At 42.4% G+C, this 18,416-nt stretch overlaps 1 protein-coding gene across 2 annotated transcripts in view; it reads left to right on the plus strand.

The window, feature by feature from the left end:
• The window catches only part of eefsec (eukaryotic elongation factor, selenocysteine-tRNA-specific), a 69,744-nt gene that overhangs the window by 31,369 nt on the left and 19,959 nt on the right, over positions 1-18,416 (plus strand). The window lies entirely within an intron of this gene.

Raw genomic sequence — 18,416 nt, forward strand, 5'->3', positions numbered from 1 at the left:
AAAAAAACATTTTTGAGCCAGGTTTTTTTTATTTATTCACATGTTGTTTAGTTTTCCATAAATCTAAATATTGTTTCTTCTTGATCAACATTTCCTCCTTTTTGTCTTGCAGATATTCCTATACTGAGCTATGTTCCTCTAGGGGGTAGTAGTAATTAAGATTGGTTAGCCCACTGACTCTGTGTGTGTGTGTGTGTGTGTGTGTGTGTGTGTGTGTGTGTGTGTGTGTGTGTGTGTGTGTGTGTTGCAGTAATGACACAGATTTACTGTATATGCTCTTGCTTTGTTATATAGCAGCATAGTTGAGCCTGAACCGTGTAACGAATTCTTTAAAATACGCAGGAGGTTTTCCACAGTGGAAAATTTCCATTGCCCTGAACTCGACTGTTCTCTCCCTCTGTAACCAGCTCAGACCTTTAGTTTAATGGTGTATATCAAACACATCCAGATCTCAATTATCATTCTTAATGAGGGAACGACTCTAGAGGAATCCCCTTTCCATCTGCAACCTTCAAAGGTCCTTAAAAGAACATCTGAGGGTCTTTATCGGACAAAGTTTCTTCTTCATTTGAATAATTCTCTAAATCGGCCAGAGGGAGATGAGAGTGTAGAGTGAGGTCCTAAAGTCCTGGAACTGAAATGAGATCTGGCTATCGCAGGGAGGGAGACGTAGTAGCTCAACCCATGATATGCATTCAAGTTTTAGGGATCTGTGTCGTTCTCTCCCTCTTTTTTTTCACTCCCCTTCTCCTGTTCTTTCCACTTTATGTTTCTCTGTTGTTTGCGCTTCAGCCTTCACAAGTACACTGCTGCATGTGCACCCTCACAGACACATCAACGTTACACTTGCCCAGAGGTAAAAGAAGGGTCAGGAGGTGTCGTAGGGGAAGAGAAATGTCTGAGATATGTGTTCAGGAGGCCTGTATCTCATTACATAGGAGTGTGATAGCCATCAGAGTCAGAATAATATTTAGCACATGCTGCCTGCTAATGAAGCGGTAATGTCTGCGGACTGGAAATGAGAACCAGAGATGTCTCTTTTCCTTTTATCCCCTCTTCTTCATGCCTATACCTTCCTTACCTGGCTCATGTTGAATAATTAATAATAATAAATAATTATCTAGAAGCTAAATTAAGTGATATTGTCTTTTATGTGGCAGTTTTTTCAAAAATGTGTTCATTCATTTGATTTATTTATGAGTATTTTAAGACAATGTGCAGTTGTAGTTTTTTTGTGTCCATTTTTAAGTCCAGCTGAGGCAAAACAGTTTCTGTGTAAAAAAGAATTCAACAATGAATTCCTCAAGACAAATCCTGAAATAACCACTGTGCATCTACTGAAGTCAAATGAGCAAGAAAATGTTCTCACGTCTTCTTTGAAGCCGCAAGTTTTTAAAGTAAATTTCAAGTGTTTGATTTACAACAACACCACCGAGTGTGTGAACGAAATAAGAATACAAATTATTTCTATCTGTAATTATAGAGCCTGTGAGCCAGTTAATATATATTTACTATGTCTTTTGAGACATCAGCAAGATAGTGTATTGTTGACATTAAAAAAAAACCTTTATAAATAAATATTTGAAAGCAACAGGGTACACACACAGACGCATAGACACAAACACACATACATGTACACTGAAATAAAACCGTCATTCACTGTGTGACCAAACTTACAGCTCTTATTATAGTCAAAACATCAATTAGGTTTTATAGTTCCACAATAAAACACTCTGTACTAACTATACGCTGCTGACTTGATTTGTTTTAATGAAGATTATTCCTGGTTCTCATAAAAACTGAAGTTTGTAGTGCTATAACATAAATATAATATATGTAGAGACATTTTATAAACGAACGCAATAAAAAATGCACCTCAGAATCTTACTCTCAGTCTCATTCACACACACATAAAACCATGTTCAGGGTTTGCAATCACTAAAGGGCAAATGCAAATCATCTGAAAGTTAAACCAGAAGAGAAAGCAGATCTGAACTCGGCTTATTTGGTTAATGCCATTAAGTCTGTCTGTGTCATTCACCCCCCACACAACACATCTATTCTCTCCGCTCTCTTTTACACACGTGCACACACAAAAACACCTGCACAAAAGAAAAAGTGATTGTTTCAACTTTCGCCCGTGCCCCCTCTTTTCTCTCGCTCCAGCCCTCTTCCTTGTCGAAAAGATTTACATGCTCTTTTTTTGTCTGGCTCTTCTATGCAGAGACCGTCCTCCTCTGTAGACACCCCCCACCACCACCCCACGCTCCACACAGTCACTGCACAAACACAGCTGACAGGAGGTGGAGGCGCTGCCATGACACAGTCGCGTGCCGTCCAACAAATCCCTCTCAATCTGCCAGGCAGCAGGCCTTGAGTGCTGGGGGTGTGTGTGTCTTTGAAACTGTCCTCAGCTTTGGGGTTTGTGTATCTGGGTTTTTTATTATATGGGTCTGTCTGTCATGATTTATGTGTTACTGTTTTTTCCCTTCATATCCTCCTTAATAATTATTTATGATTATTTGAACATTGTTCGTCCTCTGGTCTGAGGAAGAGAAACACAGCTACACTCTATTATGATCCACTTAGAGAGTTAGTCAGTGTAATGGGCATCAAATGTAAGTTTGTTTTTTATCGGCCTGTTGCATTCATTCAACTTCTGACCAATCAATTTGATCAATTTTCAATAATCAATAACCGGATTAGTCAATTTTGTCAAGTCAGGTGATCAGCAGTTTTATGAGGATTCAATTTCTTTGCACTGTGGATATCTGTTCCACCCATCCAATAGATGCTGAGATTTGTTTTATGTGCAATCCTGCTAGTAGTTCAGGGTTCATCCAAGAATGCACATAATCTGTGCAATGGTTGTATACAAACGCTGTGTACCACTGAACTCACATACCACATGGATATTGATGGTAATACAGGCACATCGTTGTGCTCAGAGGTCTATTCAGAAAGTATTAATTTTTTCAACAGGTCTTTTCATGTATGATCTTTGCCCCTTCACACTGTGTGAAGAGGTTGCTGTTTGTCTTCTCTGTTGTTAGGACGCTGACAGACTATTGTTATGTAAATACAGACTGCTGGTGGTCTGTTGTCTATGACGAAATTCAAATTGTCAATAGAGATCGCTCGTGAAAAATCTGAAAATATACAGACATCGTCAAATAACTGATTATGTGTCTGTTGTTGCTGGTTGTAAATGAGATGTTTCCATCTGTTTATATTGTGTTGGTGTCTTCTTCATACATTATGTCTCAGAGACTGAAGTGATGCAGTCAGTGATGGATGAATGTGCTTTGCTGTGTGGCATTTTAACCAGGTCCTTACAAAACAACTCTGCAGCTGCCTCTTGCTGCATGGCACTGCGGGTTAAGCACACACACCTACACACACACACACACTCACACACACAGAGATGAACGCTGCAGCCCTCCAGCTCTCCTGAGTCCAGGAGGCAGTAAAGTGGTTATCTCTCTCTTTCAGATCCTAATCTGACAGCAGCTCCTGCCTGTTGCCAGGTTACCCCTGGGGCGTCAATCTCCATTTAAATCCTCGCTCTGTCCCGCCCACCCATCAACACCAGTCCTGTACACCCACCACCACCACCCTCCACTGCCGTCCTCCACTCCCCTCTTCTCACCCCCTCAGCCCGAGGGTTAGCTCTGCCCCCGTCACCACCACTCTCACCCAACCCCTCCCCACCCCAGTCTGACAGTGGCATCAGGCTGAATTCATACAGGGCAGCAGGTGACACATGAATGCTTTGGAATCAGCTGCTGTTCAGGAAAAAAAAAAGTTTTTATGACGTAAGTGTGTGCGTGGTGGAGTTTGTACAACATATTTTGCGCTGCAAAGTGTTCTTTGATGGTGGTTCACACACAACGTACATCCTGGTCAAGCAGAGCAGGGAGATGTGGGCTGAGTCTGTTTGGTCTTCTCTGCTCACACAGAAGAGGGGAAATGATGGAGAGATGGAGCGATAGGGAGACGTACGTCTGAGAGAATGCTCGTCCAGTTCTTCTTCTTTCTCTCCTCCCTTGGCTTATGAATCGAGGTCCATTGTGTGTGTGTTAGAGGCGACGTCTTGCACCTCACCCTGTGACCTCTGGAGTGAGGTCATAGGGCGAGGGAGTTGAGAGAGAGCGCATAATTTCAGCACAAACAGAAAGACGAGCTCACAGCGAGGCTCTGCCACTGTGTCAGCTCAACCTCAAACAAGCTGCAAGCTTCAATTATGTCCTGTTGTTTAATTGTAGTAACTAGTTAGTAAGTTACTTTGTTCTACAGTCTACATTCAGAACCTCCACAGGCGCCGGTACACTGCCCCTCCACAGGCCTCAGGAAGTTCGGCCAATCAGGAGAAAGTGAGCTCCGGAGGAGGCCTCTTAAGGAGGCCTGAGCTAATACTGCCTGTTTCAATGAGAGGCTCAGTTGAAGGGGCTGCATGACAAAGCTATGCTGGTGGAGTCACATGAAAATATAGAACTGGTCGGGACAAAGTTGATGCAAGAGATGAGGCAGAGATCTGTGTGTGTGTGTGTGTGTGTGTGTGTGTGTGTGTGTGTGTGTGTGTTGTGTGTGTGTGTGTGTGTGTGTGTGTTTTAGCCTTTAACCTACGAGGTGAGGACAATTTTTGTCAAAGTGAGGACATTAGGGTTAGAATTAGGTTTAGGGTGAGGGTTAGGCATTTAGTTTGGATGGTTAGGGTAAGGGATGGGGAAATGCATTATGCCAACTAGTGTCCTCACTAAGATAACTGTACAAACGCTTTTGTGTGTGTGTGTGTGTGTGTGTGTGTGTGTGTGTGTGTGTGTGTGTGTGTGTGTGTGTGTGTGTGTGTGTGTGTGTGTGTGTGTGTGTGTGTGTGTGTGTGTGGTCCTCACAGTAAAATTGACAGTGATCCAGCCTTGGCCCGTTTAAGCTGTTGCAGAGTGTCATGATCACAGAGGACCTGGGCTTTTGGACATACATAGGAGTGTATGTGTGCGTGTGTGTGTGTGTGAGAGAGAGAGAGACAGGCGCTGTCATCTATGTGTGTGTGTGTGCCTGCAGTGCAATTGGCTCACTCCTGGTCAGTGTGTCAGTCAGGCTGTCGTGTGTGAGAGGGCATAGTCGGTGCATCTGAAACCTCCGGGCTGACGGCCGGCGGGCATGGCTCAGCCACAGCGCTCCACCTTACTGACTGATGCAGGGCCTGTTTGAAGTCCAGTCAGGGAGAATGAGCTCCATTCATGTGCTGCTGCACCCGCCACACTCTCGGCCCCACCTCTCACTGCCGGCCCTCCACTCTGTTAACAGCTGAAATGCTACACGGCTCAGAGCTCACAGTGGTATGAAACTTAGGTGGGCAGACAGCAATATGATAGACAGCCTCAGGATATTCACCATCTGAGTGGAGGGTGCAGCCTGCTGTGCCTTTAGTTTCCTGCTCCTCTGAATTGATTACACTTTGCTGTCTGTACAAATATTGCCATCGCTAACTGTGGCTAATCAGTGGATCAATCATCCCAACAACTGATTATTGTGGCAATTCATCTGTTAACGGTTTGATTTAGAAAAAGAAAGTAATTTAAAGGCTATGACTATCTCCTTGAGCCAGAGATTAAACCTTCAACAATCAAAAGCCTAAATACATTCAGTTTACCATATTTTAAGATCGAGACAAGTACAGAAGGCCAGTTGTCTATTTCTCACATGAGAAGAGGACAGAAATTTAAAAATTGGGTCGTTTGATGAATCTACGATCAGAATAATTGCAGATAGATATATTTTTTCATTCAACTTAAAACAAAATGTATCTACCAATAGCTCTAAAGCTCTAAGCGTGGTTTTCTTGCATCTTCTTGTATCAATGAGTATGAGTTCCTTGCAGTTTCTATCAGAGCGATCTGCTGTTGACAGGCAGAGCCAAGGTCAGTTCCTGGCCCTCTCACCACGCTTTGTCCATGAGATCCCAGGAATGTGCAGGAATGTGAGCTTGGACAGGTGGAGAGGTCCCATTCAGAGACAGACGCTCAGACACAGCCCCCAAAGCCCCCTTCCCTCCTCTGTCCCCTCAACCAGTCTCCACTTGGTGCTGCCTGGTCCTTCTCCTTCACGTTTCCCCACGCTCTGTGTCTGAAAAAAGAATGTCAGGAAACCGCTCTCCTGTTTTCTCCCTGCAAGTGGTGAGCTGACGAGAAAGGGAGGCAGACAAACTGGACGGAAAAGGGTGATTTAACATGAGAACAAGAGTCCAGGCATTTCCTTTTATTTTTCTTTCTCTCTGCAACTTTCTTCCTCTGTCTGATTGATTGAGTTTTGTCACCATTTTCGCCACATTCAGAGAGATATTCCCATTTTTCCGCAGATGGACCTCAAAGACATTTAATGAAAAGAGCTTCTTGTCCCTAGCCCTGGTTCATCCAAGAAGTTTAGACTCCAGGTTAAGTTGGAGAAATAACCTTCCTCAAGTGGAGCTAGATAAAAAAAAAATCTTCTACTGTCAGCTTCCCTCATCCCCCCATCCACTCTCTTCCCCTCTCTCAGATTGTTATCGTCACTGAGATTATTGCTTCCTGTGGAGACCTGTAGCTGCCTCTGCTCTCAGCTTTATGTTCCCCATCTTCCTGAATATAATATTGGACCAAATTATTACAGTCTGCACTCAGTAAACCCAAGAAAAGATCCAGTTTACACTTTAGAATATGTTAAAAACAAATAATAGATACTTTTTGAGATGAGCAGTATAATACATCAGTTTCATGATAGGTATGATGTTCAGTTTCTGTTGGAAGGTTTTGATTCACCTGTATCTTCATTTTCTGAGAATGTAGTTTTTTATCCTATTGAACCTATATCTTTATTAAACACTGATGCTGCTCCTTTTTTGGGGCAACGTTCTGATGCGTATTCAACTTCCAGGAACGGGTGGACAACTATGAACTTTTGTGTTCTTGTATATTATTGGGAACAATGTGCAACAGCGGTTTTCTTTTTTGTATTGTCCAAAATGCAACATTGACGAGACAGTGAGGTGAGAGAGCTTCTTAGTTCCTGGCACACTCATGATTTTGACCAAGACTCACAGCGACAAAATTGAAAGGCAAACTCCTCTATACTGGCAAAAGGATAGAAGTCGATCTGCTTTTTTTTTTCAGGTTTACCTGCGTTAACCTGCGTACCCTTTTACTTATAAAAGAAGTATTCAAATGGCACTACCTTTGCCAAGGTCACTAAAATGCAATCAAGCTGTTCCAAATTTTAGACACTCATAGATATCAGTTTCCTAAATCTGCCTTATTTTTTCATCATTCACAGGGAAATTAGTGAAAATGGAAATTAAGCCCTATCTCACAATGTTAACACTAGTGAAAAAAATCCTCGATCTGTCCCTTTGGTCAGATTAACGCCAGCATTTAATGGGTTCTTACTTGGCCCATGTTCTTTTATTCCAAAGAGTTTAATGAAAATGCGTTCAGTAGTTTTTACGTAATACTGATAACAATCAATCAAACAAATGGACTGGAGTGTAAACATAACTCGTTGTTGGAGTTAACTGTGCAACAGCACCACAAACACAGGACTCTCCTGGAACGGTCATGTATGGTATATCCATCAGATTTAATTATCTCAGCTTCATTTCCCCTGATGTTTTTATGTACACAGACTTTTGCTGTACATTCAAGTAAGTTCTCCAATAGTCAACCACATAACAGTGTGGGTGGCAGTTATACTCACTTTATTCAAATATCCCATATCTACATCCTCCTCTCCTTCCTCCCTGAGTACAATGCACCAGACATCAGCCTCCTAGTCCCCATTACTGCATCACTTCTGGGGTAATCTGAGCCACTCGGGCCCCTCCGACACCCACTTCAACACGCTGTCCTGTAAGACTTCTGTGTCCTCTGATTAGATTTGACTCCTCAAATTGAATCTCCCTCTGAAACAAACACCCTTTTATGCACATGAGCATACACAGACACACACACATGCTGGACACTGAAACCATACTTAGTTCATTGTTTACGTCGCAACTCTTATTCTCAGTAAAAGCTGCTAATAGGAGCAAATTACTGCCAACAACTTGAAAATATCAAGTGCCTGACTGCTCAGCTGTAATGGAGTTAACTGCTGACCAATCCAATTATAGGCCTGCGAGGGGCTCAGTGGAGCCTGGGGAGGGACGGATGGGATATGGAGAGAGTGGCGTGTGGGCCTCGGGGGACTGGGGGAATGGAGGGTACCTGGCTCCTGGGCCGCTAACTGTCGCTGTTTTGGCTGTAATTGGATTTGGAGTGGACCATGGGGTAGAGTTGCCCCTGCCATTCAGAGCAGGAGATGTGATGTGATCAGTTGTTATGAGCAAACATAAAACCGCTCGGGGTCGAGCAGTGACTCAGAAACAGTGTCTACAGTTTAACCTGTAAGAACATCAAATCTACTCGAGCAGCGCTGTGCCATATTCTTACTGAGGGACGAGAAGAAGTTTTGATTGAAGGTTTTATTGAGCACTCCTAAGGTTAAGGACACGTAACACCCCTTTGAGTCACAGCAGTTTGAGCGGTTTGTTTGTTTTTGTTCTGCTTTGTGAGGGACATTAGGCTGGTGGTGACCCCGGAGGTCAGCGCGGAACACGGCTCTCGGCTCGCCGGGTCAGCTTTGTTTGACGTCTGGAAATGTTAGAGCGGTAACTCAAACCAGGTCTGTTAATCAAAGCTAATGCAAGTTTGATGTCGCTGTATTTCTCCCTCTATCTCCACTTCATTTAACCTCCATTACCTCTTGCCTGGCTTCCTCAATTCACGTCCCTGTCCTCCCTCTTCAACCTCCTACACCCCCCGCCCCCCCTTCTGTCTCCCTGCGGTGCTCTGTTCAACTGGCTCCATTACTGGGGACCCCCCCCCTCCAACTCTCCAAACTGCTCCCCTCAGGCATCCCAAACCTCATTTACACAGATATGTTTAGCCAGCACAGGAAGCAACCCATGCCCCTAACAAAATTACAGTCCAGCCAGCGAATGAGCCGCGGGGCTGGTCTGCAGGGACCAATCATAGAGGGTCTAGGCTCTACCACTTCCTTGTTTTAAAGGAATAAAAGTTCCAAAATGCAAATTTTTTTTGAGTCCCCCCCCTTTCTGTGAGACGGCTTTGGCCCCGACCAAACGCTCACCTCTCACCATGTGAACTAATGCACTCCATTACAGCTTTAATATGGGCTTCATGAGAAGTTTTGAGCGATTTGAATGATAAGGACGGTAATGATGGTGATGTAAATGCACTGAGTGCTGCGTTAACAGACCCAGGGTGCACAGCCCTGCTCTGATCACTATCTCTGCGGCGCCTCAGTAATTTGGCTCTGAAGTTTGCTCTATTAATGGGACTCTGCTTTTACTTTTTCCCTCTCGTATCCTTTAATGCTCCCCATCCCTGCATTCCTTTTGGAGGCTCTTGTTCCTCCAGTCTTTAAGAGATCACACTGTTTATATTAAGGTTGATATGATCATAACAAATACATCAGGAATATTTCATATATTTATAGATATAAAAAAAGTTTATTCAAGTGCACGAAGAACATCTATTTTACATGAATGCCTCGCCAAAACAACCTTTACTTAAAACCAGTGGCGTGACCAGATTTTTCTAAAACAGGGGCCATAAAGGGGCCACAATTTACACAGAGGGGCCAATTATATTTCCAATATCCATGTACAAATCCTGATTTAGTTAAGTCAGGCATGTGGTGTGCGAAGTGAGCCTGATTTTGATGCAATTTCAGAACGGTGCAACCTATTTTAGACCACTCTTTGAACAGTGGAATTGATTTCTGATATGAAAAATTTTGGTTGCTGTCGTCAGGCTCTTGCACAGTTGAAGCATAGTCACGAGTGTCAGGCAATTGGGCTGCACAGTGTGAGCACAGAAATCATGAGCTTTGGTTTTCCATCTTGATGATTTCCTCATACAGTGTGAGGTGGAAGTCGCACAGTGTATGCCCAGCTTAAGGTGCAAATTTAAGTCATTCCTTCTTTACTGTTAGCACTATAGCTTTGAGCAAAGTCTTAACATCAATCAATAATGTTTGAAAATTGTACCTTGTTTAAGGACACTGTCAACTTTAAAAAAGATTATAAATAAAAAATCTTAGCAAATTGTCATATACTTGTTTGTATTGTTAGTAAGTGACCAATTTATTTTCATAAAAGAAAGGACATGGGCACTTTCCAGCCCAATAATATTTCAGCTGGGGTAAGAGCCCCCCCTGGCCCCACCCCTGGATCTGCTCCTGCTTAAAACATTCCTTCATGCTGTTTATTGCTGCACGTCTGATTCTCTGTGGGAGGCGAGTGTCGCCCCTTTGATTCCTGTTTAATATTCCAGTGTTGTCTGTGGTCTCGGAGGAACTGTGAAGCCACTTAAACAACCTCCCCATCCCTCTCCTCCCCCTTAAAATCTGCTTCTGTATGCATCAGGGACTCTGGAGGGTAGCCATGTGAGATATCTCTCTCTCTCCCTCATTCCAATCACCTCTCCCTCCATGGCCTCTGCTCAGGTAATTAACTTCTCCCTCCCATCTCGATCCCCCTCCACGCCCAGCTCCTCACTCTCTCTGCTCCTTATCTGGGCTCCTTTCAGATTGTTTAAACTATCGGCCCTCTTCCTCCTCACCCTCCTCACCCTCCTCCCAGCATAATTCCTCTGGCTGAGGGTTGGGGATAGGTAGAAACTAATCCACCCCTCCACCTGCCGCCACCTCTCCTCTCCTCTCACGTCCTGTCACTCCACACATCCGCTCACTGCCTCTCTCTCTTCAGTGGAATCGCTCTCACGCTTCCTGTTTTGTCCTCCCTTTAAAAGAAAAAGAAAAAGAATTGAGGCTTTTCAAAGATTCATCTTCCTCACCTTGAGTTTGAATGGAGATTCAAGAGCAAGAGATTGGATTAATTAGACATGTTATCCTGATCAGTGAAAGAGAGACTTGATCCCTGTTCACTATATCCTGATTAGGACTAACACACACACTCCACACACATACACACTCTCTCTCTCTCTCTCTCTCTCTCTCTCTCTCGCTCTCTCTCACACACACACACACACACACACACACACACTCACTGAGTAGGTGAGGTGAGGTTAAATCTGTGACTTTTTGGAACTGCTGGGGATTAAAGGGAGATTGTAATTGCTTTTTCTCCGCGCCCAGTTCATTTGTATTGACAACTTGTTATAGCAAGGTTGTGGCTCTATGAATGGAGTCGACAAAGACAGAGCAGAAGGAGCTTTCATCTCTCCTCGACTGAGGCGTCTTATAGGCACTAATGCCAATTTATGATCTGATTCAGAAAGTCTATAACGGGTAATGTGCAGGCAGCGGGCTGGGGAGAATGGAGAATACAAAGAAAGGCTCGATCTTTGGCAGATAATCACTGTCATAATTACCATAGTGTGATAATGGAGAGAGAACTCTGATTGAATGTTAGAAGAATTAGGTGGAGGGACATGTACGCTACCCTCTTCCTTATGTCTCCTCTTTCTCTCTTTCTAGCCTCTCAGTATTTATATCCCTCTCTAATAGCCTGTGACTCGTAGTGTGTGGTACCTCTCGCTGAGTTAAAGGTCAAGTGTTAAGTGTTGTGTGTGCGCGAAGGATTTGTTCCAGATCGTGTGTGGTTAACCGAGACGAGGTGAAGTGCACTGTTAAAAAAAAAAGCCCAACTCATGAATGATCCAGGTGAAGGGGAAAGTTTGAGCTCTAAATTATCAACAACCTTGAAGGTGGTGATTTTTTTCAACCATAAAACCTCTGGAAATGTTGTAAATGAATCTGTGTCATCCGTCTGTTTATCAATTTAAGTAAATACACGGTTATAATAAATAAAAACTTTCGCTGTTTGCTGTTTTATATGTTTTCCAGTGCATCAGTGAATGAATGAGTGCATGTTTATCAGCTGATTTGTGACTACTGTCTAATTTACTAATTAATGTCAACTAAAGTCACTTTATTTTGAAATTTGAACAGAGAGTGTGGGGGTTTAAATTAACATTTATAGTTTAATTATAATTCAAGTACATTGTAGTGTCAGTGACTATTTTTTGTCACCTAGGATTTAAAATATAGATAATTGAACAAATATAAAACATTTTACAGTGTGAATCCTCAGGTGGCTGCTCATGAAGAGGTGACCTCAGACCTCCACCTGGGCTTTTAACATCAGCATTTTATTGTAAATTGCTTTGGATAAAAGTCCACAGTTCTTCTCTCTTTGGTTTCTTTGCTTCCACGCAAACAGTGGTGAAAAACAGTGATAGTTTCAAATTAAATGATTTCTGTAATGAAATCCTGTCGTCATGGGCTCGGCACATACATACAAGACGGTATAAATTTCTGAAGTGAGGCCTCTTTCCTTTTTACTCTGCTGGCTGTATCATGTTTCTTGGACAAAGCCACACTATTCCCTCCTCCTTTTACACCTCTGTGCATAATCAGGGACAAAGACCTGATTCACACACTCTTCCCTCTCTTTGAGTATTTACTGTTTACCGCTCTACACCCTGCAGCACGGCTACGGCTGGCCTCCGACTCAGGCGCACTGCATCATGTGGTGTTGCAGTCAAAGCTGGAGGGTTTAAAGGTGGCAGTGCAGATGCTGTGCTGGTCTCAGTGGGGGAGCAGGATGGACGGAGTAAGAGAATGACTGAGATAAAAGAAGAAATGGAGAGATGGAGAGCTGAAAGTGAGAGGGGGCAATAGGAGAAAGGAGAGCAGAAGATTACTCAAAGCAGGAGAGTGCTTATCTCAAATAGAATGAAGGTTACAGTGGAGAGAGGGGAGAGAAGAAAGGAGGGAGGGTAGTTTAGTGTTTGGAGCTAGTTCGTCGACGCAGGGGAGATGAGGCCTGCAGCTCCATATAAGACCAGGATCTCTGCTGGTGACTGATCTCCCTGTGTAGTGAAATATAACTCTCATCTGTTCCCATCTCTTTTCTTCTCTTCTACCATCTCTTCATCTCATCCCAGAGAGGTTAGGTGTTCGTAAGAGCAGCGTAGAGTGTGTAAGATCTATTTTTGACTAGAAGTGGAGCTGTGGAGTTTGTTTGGCTTTTACCTCTGCAAATGTTTTTTGTCTTTGTTTGTTAGCAGGATTATGTAAAAATTACTATTCAATTTCATATTTTCCATGAAATTTTGTAGAGTGTCGGGATATAACCCATGCGAGAAAGAACCTAAAAAACTTTGGTGTGGGACCATTCTCTTCGTGTCCCAGTAAAGCTGGATTTGTACTTGACTCACATGGTTAAACCTGAAACTTTTATTTTTAGTTTTGCTTTGAGTTTCTCCTCTTGATAGAACTAACACATCAGTCAGATGTAGCCTATACAGGCAGGTTATATTGTGCTTTAAATATATTCCATGTGCAGGACATCATTTGTTCCTTAATTCCACACTGTTTCATTCATTCGTAACAGTGCAGAAAGATGTTAACAAGTTTTTGAATAATTCAAAAGATTTGAACAATTGGTTTCCTTATGTTTTAATGAACCTCAAGGAGACACACACACACACACACATTTTGCTGACTGAGACTCATGTAAGAGAAACATGTAAACATATAAAAACTGATTCTTGACACTGACAAAATTATCCCATCTTAAGTTGTACTTCCAAGCTTTTTCAAGGCTTTCAACCAGATCACCCAGCCCTCAACAGTTCTCTCAGTCAAACCTCAGGCCAGCATGAACGAGAGGTGAAGTCAGGATAACATTTTTATAGCTGCTGAGCTCACATGTCAAATGCTGGTATGTAGGTGGACCATACGTTGTGGTTAAGTTGTATCAAACAACTGTGTCTGTTTAGAACTAATATCCATGGGGTAAATGTTTTCATGTGACTAAGCTTCTTCTGTAACTGTTGCAGAGACACTTCTCCTTCTCCATATGATCACTGTATGTCTTAGAATCATTAAGTTGAAGGGGAAACATCTTCTCATGGTTCGAAAGCAAATTTAGCTTAAATAGTCATTGAACTGAATTTATTACAGTGTTCACAGTTGCTATTCTGAATATACTGAGCTGACACTGTTTTATGATGACTTCACTGCATCTCTATTTCCTCCTTTCTCCTCCAATCCTTCTCCTACCTTCCCCATTCCTCCTCATCTGTACTCAGTCTAACAAGCAGCCCAATCTAAGATTACCCACCGTACCCCTGTTGCTTTGTTGCTATGACAAAGAGCAGAGAGAGCACTCAAATGACAAACTATGGAATTGCAAAAATAACCAGCACTTATATGCAATCACAAAAGACACGTGATGTAACGCACCCACTTCATCTCTGTCTTTGTTCTCTGGCGTACTGTTGGGCTCTTATTCTTCTTTGCCTGTTGTCATATACATGACATTTTATGCATTATATGCTTTATGCAATATGCTCTGTACACTGACACCATCATCTTATTCCTCGTCATCCTGTATCTTTTTTTATTGCTAGTGTAGGTTAGATAAAAGAGTTTGATCAAATCTGTTTGAGCTGTTTTATAATTTTATATACAAGCTTCCCTCAATATAATATGCTGTCACATATTAGAACTGGAATGGCACTCAGCAGATTCAAGGCCCAATACTCTACATTCAAATTCAGTGGATCTGGATTTTTGTTTGAATCTATACAAAATTTGACACACTCAAAAATATCCCTTAAACTCAGTATTTTTTCAACTTCCATGAATTATTCTGTATATATTCTATCTGGCAATGTTAAAGTAAGTGAAAAATATGAATGCACCCGTGATCCAGATCCACACCAAAATTAAGTGGATTCTTTCCTGATTCATACCACATCCTTCCACTAAGTTTTGTGGTCATTTATCCATTAGTTTTTACATAATACATGTTTTTGGATTAATCTTTTTGCCCTGCAACATTCCTGTTCTATTTCAATCAAGATCCATGAGTAATTCTCTGTGAAATCAACAAAAGTGTTGAAAAACACTTGTTTCTTGCAATCTCCTAATGTTAAAGAAAGTGGATCCACCCCCTAATCCGGATATGTCCAGTTGTCTTTTGCAAATGCTGCTTCTTGGCGGAGGTAACTATGAGTTGAAGTCTGTTGGATTTTGTGGTAAAACATGCTAACTCAACAGTATTTTTGGGGCCTGTTTGAGGTCTTTGAGAGTCATTTAAATGCACTCACCATCACTCATTCACTGTGTGACAGATGCTAGAAAGTGCCGTTACAAGCAGCTCCCAGGGGAGCGAGCAGATAAGAGAGCAGGATGCAGCAGGAAGGAGGAGTAATGGGATGCACAAGGTCAGTGGAAGATACGATATCTGCGTCAATCAACCAAGCCGTGCCAACAAAATATGACTCGCTGTCTGGCACAATTACTTTCTGAACTTTATAATAACACATGCTATAAAGAAATAGAAAGACTGTGGTGGCACAGACTAAGGTGAAAGTAGTAAATATGTTTTATAAGGGGTCCACTGCTGAGCCCCTCTGGGTCTGTTTCATTGTGTCTAAATGGATTAGGATGGATAGACAGAGATGGAACCAGCAGGAAAGTAATGGCATTAGTACCTGCAGGCTGAGCACTAGTGATCTGTCGTCAATCCAAACCCGTTCTGCCGTGATTGACTAGTGATAAAGAGTTTTAAATGAAGAGCACTTTGCCCTCCATGTGATAACCATACATTTTAGGATGGGGCATTTGCAATCTCACAGAGGAGAACACTTTGCATGTATTAGCAATGGTTGTTTTTAATGGTTTGAGTCATTGTAAATCAATCAGATGGAATCTCGTCGTAAACCAGCTTTCCATTGACCATCTTTGTTTTGTGCCGCACAATGAGGACTGACTGACTGGAATGTGTTCAGTAAAGAGCAGGCTTTGTGTCTTTGTTCCTGGAATCATCGGTGACAGTGGCTGTTTCCTATAAGTCAGCGAGAAATCCCTCTGTAAAAAAGTAGAATTACCACAGACAAGAAAAGATAGGAGAATATAGCGGTAATAGTGAATTTGTGAGCCGCAATCTTGTGCGATCTCCATTAAGTTGCAGTGAGCAGAGAGCCGGTCTGATAACCTTGCTGTCTGGGAGCCTTTGCTATCTGTTATAAGAAGACATCATTGGATTAAGTATACACTCCCACAACCCAAAACATCTGATCTCCAACTGATACATGCCATTATTAATTACTAAGTGCAATTACAGCCGGACAGATGGTAAAATGGTGATTACGCTAAAGCCCTGGCCAAGTCTTACACTAACCTGCACTTTCATAATTTTTTTTGAAAATACTCTTATACTTACCAAGAGATTTGTTTTGGTAAAGGCAGCTTGGTGTCTGCGTAAAGTACTTTTATGTCAAACTGCTTCAGTTCTGTTCAACTGACATTCATGGAGGAGATGGTGATTGTGAGAACCATTAATCGCATGTGTGACAAGGTCGGGCACAACTCTGGGCTCAAACGCTCGACTCACAGTCACAGGCTCTGATAAAGTGAGTGTTGTTAATTGTGGCAAAAGTTCGGTAAACAAGGCAGTTTAACGCGCAAAGGTGAGAAAACGTAAGGAAAAAGGCAAAGTCAAAAAATGTCATCCAAAAGTTAAATTCACTGAGAAGCATTGGAAGAGAAAAGCTGGTCTGCACAACTCAAAGGAACCAAACAGACTGGGGACAGGGTGAAGGAAACACACTGAGTAAGGCCTTGTCTACACTTCTTGTCATATTGTTTTTTGTCTCTGTCCCAACATATTTCAGTCTCTCTCTAGGATCCAAAGTCTACAGTTGTTCAGAGTATATTTCTGTCACTATTTGTTTTAAACAATTCTTATTTTGATCCTGCACTCTAGTGAAAAGCATTTGAAAGAATTAGAATGGCACTCAGAGAGCGTACACCTCTGCTTGCTGTGTGATTGCCTGACATATGACTGGAAGACTGGAGATTGGAAGCAATAGAGGAAAAAAGAAAAAGACTCATCTAAAATGACAGCTGACTTTAAAATAGACGAGTTTAATCTCTTATTTAGGAGTTGGAAAGTTACAAATTGTTACACCAAGTCTATTAAATAACAAATAAGATCTGGCCGATTTGTTTCTTCTTAAATCCCCAATACTGTATAAATCTTGATTGCTATTAAGAAAAATTGAGATGGTGTGCCACTTCTATCAAAACCGTAGCTTCATTTGAGTTTGATAGGACGTGTGCACGGCATGAATGAAGTCGTCTGAATGCAGGGAGGGAGACGGCGAGCATGAGCACAGTGGAAGTGGCGCTGTTCATTTGTCAGGAGATGGATTGCAGCCATTGAGAGGAAAAGCTTTTAATTTGTCTCTGTTGTGGTAATTAGGTTTCAATTCGCTGCCTTTACTAAGAGGAATGGGGAGGGTAATGAAGTTAGTCATCTTACTGTGTGTTTAGAGAGAGGAAGAGAGGAGAGGGGTTAAGTATGCACAGTCTACAGTTTTCACTGCCCCTCTCTCTGCCTCACATACTCTTAATTCATTGTGTGATGCTGTTTATTGTGGGTATCAGTGCTTTCATGCATTAGTTAAGTGGCCCCGGCACATTACTGTAATGGGGGGAGAACATGAAAACACACAGAAACCTGATCCACCACCTCTCTCCTCTCTTCCTTTATAATGTCCCTCTTTACTCCATGCTAAATATTTTCCCCCTGTCTCACTTGTTCCCTGTCATTTCCCTAATGTCTCCTTCCACTGATCTCCTCATCCCACAGTCTGAACTGAGTTGATATGACTAATGGCTCGGTATAATGCTGCACACAGGAAGGCGGAACATGGGAATATCTGGTTACCAGATTTAGAAAAACGAGAAGGGAAGGGAGAAGGGAAAACAAAGTATTGGTCGTCGTCGTAGAAGTGGAAATAGACAAAGGAGTAAATGAGTTCAAATAACGAGATACATGTAATGGTAATAATAGGACATGTGTCTTATATATAAATTAAGGGCATGCATCATGTGGAAATTAGCCCTGGGTTGTTCTATCGTCACATGTGTGATTCTAATTTGTGCATTTGCGTCCATGTATGCTTGTTAACTGTAACTGTATTCCATGTGCTTAAGTGCTTTTGTGTGTCTGTGCACACTTACAGTATGCATTCTGTGTGTGTGTGTGTGTGTGTGTGTGTGTGTGTGTGTGTGTGTGTGTGTGTGTGTGTGTGTGTGTGTGTGTGTGTGTGTGTGTATCTGTATATTTGGCAGTGGGCACAGTAGCCACATGACGACCCCTGCATGACCCTTGAAAAGTGTGTAGGCGCCGGGTTCAGTCTGACTCTCGTCACATGATCCTCCGCTGCACTCCCTCTCTAGTCACAATGGAGTATTAATCTGAACGCCACCAGCACACAACTCAACAGCCTCGCAAACACAAAAACTAAATCGCACTCAATTAAATGCTGTCTTTG

Source organism: Paralichthys olivaceus, chromosome 2, assembly GCF_024713975.1.
Source record: "Paralichthys olivaceus isolate ysfri-2021 chromosome 2, ASM2471397v2, whole genome shotgun sequence".
Lineage (NCBI taxonomy): Eukaryota > Metazoa > Chordata > Actinopteri > Pleuronectiformes > Paralichthyidae > Paralichthys > Paralichthys olivaceus.